Below are 4,994 nucleotides of genomic sequence, written 5' to 3'. Positions count from 1 at the left end.
ACTCGTCAATGTTGTCAATGTCCTCTCCAAAATCTTGCTCTCCACCTAGAGTAGTAGAGAACACATCGTTGAAACCTACATTGGCAGACAAGTCCAATAACATCCTTGTTCCTACTATGGAGTCTACCGGATTTTCAACCATTGGCTCGATCGTAGGACTTGTCTCCATTTCTTCATCTTCTTCTATCACAATAGCCTCAAATGTTCTTTCCCGAACAGATTTCGGAACAGAAGCTTCAGCAATTACATCTTGAGTAGATGGCTCATCTCCAACCCTTGCAGCTTGTTCAGATGTCTCAGCTACTCTCTGTCTCTTCCTCTCCCCCTCATGACTATCTGGATCATTCGGATCGTCATGCCTTCATTTAAGAGAGATGGCCTGAGATCTGCAAGTTTCTTCTAAAGTAGACACCCTTTCAACAAGGGCATCCATTGAACTTTTAAGATCTTGGGTTTTGGATATGATTAACTTGCTAACTTTGGAGAAGATAGAAGTAACCACATCTTGAAAAGCCAAAAACTCTGAGGCTCGAACAAAAGGGTTAACGTACAGTTGTTGTCTCAAAAGGCCGACCAAATCTGCATCTTCAGCTTCGGGATTTTGAGATGCCATCAACTTTGCATATAACAACGATTTAAGTTCATCCACCGATTGTTCTTGTACTGATGGCTTAGGTACATGTGGTGGTGATGGCGCAGATGGTGGCTCTTCTTCAACCGTTTCTTTCCCCTTTAGAAGTCTTTTCAGACTTGCCATTTGTGCATCCATATTATCTTGAACAGCCTTTAGGGCGTCGTCCAGATATTCCCTTGACACGGAGTCGGGTAAACTCACACCTGGATCACTTAGATTATCAGTTGTAACAACAGTTGAATAAACTGATGTGCCTACGTTCAATGTTGGCATGATATTAGCATTGGTAGGACTTCCGACCTGTCCTTGTGAAATGTCAAGTGACACCATTCCGGTCGTTCCGGCAAGTTCACTGAGAACTGCACTTGGAGCAACAGATGCTCTAGACTCATGTGTACCTATGTGTATGGGAGCTAGACTCGAGGTGCATAGAATCGATGTCGTAGGCTGGGATAGCGACCTACTTATTTCAATAACTACATTCTCCAAATGAAAAGTAGTTAGCAGATGTGCTCTATCCCCGTGTTCAATTGAAGCAACTGGTTGTTGAGAACCAGTTGAGTGGATGGGTGGGGTGTGCATTTGCATAGCTGGGCTAGCTATGTCTTGTTCAATACCAACATTCAACGAATGACTGTCAGTAGCAGATGTGGTTGCCCGGCTATGTGTTTCAGCTAGGAAAAGAGCTTGATACTCTTTTTCTGCTCCACTCTCACCCTCTCCATATTCTTCTACGTCTCTTTCACTCAATCTCTCTACATTTTCAACTACAACTCTCTCATCTCCTTCTATGTTAGAAAGATCTTGAAGAATACGATCATAATCATCAACATTGAATGACAAAGAATGTAGGCTCGAATAGGGCTGTTGAGTTGAATATTCTGGAAAAATGCCATCTATGTCATCAACCAGTGTTCCAATTGGAATATTCTGAGAAGGAACAGTAGAAACAACAGTTTGAGCATGATCTTCCGCTCCATCATCATTATTATCATCATCATCATCATGATCACCAGAAACTGCCTCATTATCGGTTTTAGTAGCTTCCGAACTTGACGAAGTTGTGGAAGTACTAGCAGATGAAGTACTTTGCCGATCAGACGCTCCCCCCGCTAGTTCACCCCTCTCTATTTCTTTTTCTCTCATCACACTTCCCTGTTCAGGTAACCCCTGTTCCTGAACTCGCTCTTCTATTTCTAACTCCTCTCTCACAACTGAGGCATGGGGTGATCCTTGGGCAAGTTCAACCGGTTCTGGTTGAGCTATTGGTTCTATCACTCTCCTATAATCTATAACGCACTGAGCGGTCTGATCAGCTAAGGCAATTAGTTCTGGTGGTACTGGCATTATAGAATCCAAATCTTGTACTTCTGTATGTTGTCGAATTCTGGTCATGACGAATGTCGGTCCTTTTTCAGAATTTGACCTGGCCGGAATATCTTCGTTAGCATTCATCATTGCCATAATAAACAGTTGCAGAAACCTTTGGAAGGGCACAAATTTCCGAGCTTTAGACGGGAATCTTTTTGCATTGACCAGCTCCACCAATTCATTCCATATGACTAACGCATAGTCATAGTTTCTCGAGAAGACAATGCCATGAAAGAATTTGAGAAACGAGCTACTGCAAGTATCTATGCCCGCTGTCTTTGACATCAGGCATCTGTTCATAATTGAGAACAACAAATGCCAGATTGATGGTAGGAATCATCTTTTGAATTGAGTTGGATTATTCAATTCTGCCGAGTATCCTAAACGTTTGATGTCCAAGCACAGTTGTTCATCAGATACAAAATCTTCAAAACCAGTAGAGCCTGGTCCGGGCAGACGGAGAATTCTTCTTAGTCGTTTCAATGTCAGACAACTGACATATTCGTCAACTTCTCCTTCAAAATAAATGGTGTCCCCGTCTTTTTCCAAAGTAAGCGTACTCCAGAATTGTTGTAAATATACCATTGGAACAGGTGTATTTGCTGATAAAGAATATGATATGGGGTGTCCTTTCAGAATTTCCAGGATAATGGGATATTCGTCTGGCATAGCAAAAGAGAATACATGGTTATTGGGCTTTATATCTAGGTATTTTATCTGAGGGAATAAAGTTTCGGAAGGAATGGGTTGGCTAGGCGGGTGAATTGGGATATTATCTTATCTGACGGAAGGAACGTGAGATTCCTCATCAGATTGATGTCTCTGATCCGCCATTAACCTGTAAAAATGACTAAAAAATTAGAACCCATTTTATTCAAAAAAAATTGAATTAAAAAAAATAACGACACAACAAAAATAAAAACAAATTTTTTTTAAAAAAAATAGACTATAAAAAATTTTAAACTAAAAAAACACTAAACTATAAAAAATTAAAAAAAAATAAAGAAGCAAAACTAAAACACTTAGGAGAAAAAAAAATTGGTGACCGGATTTGAAATCCGGACAACAAAGAGAAAAACCAACACTTAGGGGGCGTTTGGTTCGTAGAATGGAATTCGATGGAATTGGAATTCATCAAATGAATTTGACTTTGAGAGAATGGAATGGAATCTGATGGAATTTGACCATGCCTTGTGATTGCGTTTGGTTGCACGAAATTGGATTAGGGAAGGAATTTGTAGGAAAGGAATTGAAATCCTAGCATATTGCCATGGAATTGTAAAATTTGTGCGTGAAGGAATCGACTGGAATTGAAAGGATTCCATAGTCTTATTTCATGAACCAAACACTCTATTTGGAATTTGGTCAAAGGATTGGATATTCCAATTCCTTTCAATTCCCATGATCCAAACAGCCCCTTAGAAAGAAAAAAATGGTTTGGTGACTGGATTTAGAATCCGGACAGCAAAGAAAAATCAACCAAAAGACTAAGTCTAAAACCTAATCCGGACAACATCAACCAGATTAAGGTTGATCGGAGTAAACTCCGATTACCTTGTCCGGTGAAAAATCCGGTAAAAAACAAACATAAACCTAAAATATACTAACACACTAAACAAAATCAAAAAGACACAAACAAATAACAAAGATAAAACTGATGTTATTACTATGCCATTTATGGTTCATTTTAAGTTTCGATTCAAGTTCGATACAATGATAATCAACAAAATCAGTCCAACCAGTCCAAATCAATCCAGAATAAGTCCAAAGATCAAGGAATTATGAATACAAGAATCAAACGAAATAAACCTTGATGAGAAAAGGAATGAAACAGTATAGATCGATGAACAGTTTTGAGCGATAAACCAGATGAATGACCGGAGACGATGATGAATAGTGAATGAGAGTAAAAAGTGAAAAGTAAAAATGAGACGAATATTTATAGTCAAAGTCAAAAACCGTTCAAATTCTAAATCGCTCAAGACTTATCCGGATTAGAATAAATCGGTCAAGAGGTGTCCGATTTATGGAATATGAAATATCTAAATGTTAATCCGGATAATAAATCGCTCAAAGCATAGACGATTTAGAAGAACACCGGTCAAGACTTGTCTGGTTTAAAGATAAATCGTTCAAGGTTCAATCGATTTAGAAATAAATCGCTCAACAAAGTTAAATCGCTCGAGTTAAGAATTAAACCGCTCAAGAGTTGAACGATTTAAGGACTTGAAAAATACAATCAACAAGCGATTTAGTAATCCGGTCAAATGAATTCAACGATTTGTCAATCCGCTCAATCCCTTATAAAGTATATATCTAATCTTATCCGGATAAGAGTTTATCATATAGCCTTTTGTCCGGATGTCTAAATCGGACAAGTGTTGTCCGGATTAGACTAAATCGGCCAAACACTTATATTTCTAAACTCTTTATCTTTCAAAAATTAGATAATACTCAAAATACCTATAAGAAAAATATAAACAGTTAGTTCAAAACAGATAAAAAATTCACTCCCCCTCAAAATATGATCAGATAAAAAAATCACACTCCCCCTCAAATATAGATTCCCACGATCAAGAAATTTAAAATCAGATAGAAAAAATTGAAACACTAACTTGTATTTAAAAAAATATAGATATTTGACTAAATGAATTTGAATTAAATACAATTCAATAAATTGAATTGTTTTTAATAAAAATTCAAAATTTCAAATTTAACATACCTAACTTAGATACAAGAAAGCTAAAGCATTTTTCATCTAAAGCTTTCGTAAATAAGTCAGCTAATTGAAATTCTGAATTTACAAAATACAGTTCAATGGTTCCTTTTTCTACATTATTTTTAATAAAATGATACCGGATATCTATATGTTTGGTTTTAGTGTGTTGAACAGGATTACATGGAATAGCAATAGCACTTTTGGAATCACAGTAAATTGGAATTTTATTAAAATAAAACCCGTAGTCTCTGAGCTGTGTCTGCATCCATA

Source organism: Cynara cardunculus (assembly GCF_001531365.2).
Source record: "Cynara cardunculus var. scolymus isolate 2C chromosome LG 16, CcrdV1, whole genome shotgun sequence".
Taxonomy (NCBI): domain Eukaryota; kingdom Viridiplantae; phylum Streptophyta; class Magnoliopsida; order Asterales; family Asteraceae; genus Cynara; species Cynara cardunculus.
This window is presented reverse-complemented; position numbering follows the sequence as displayed.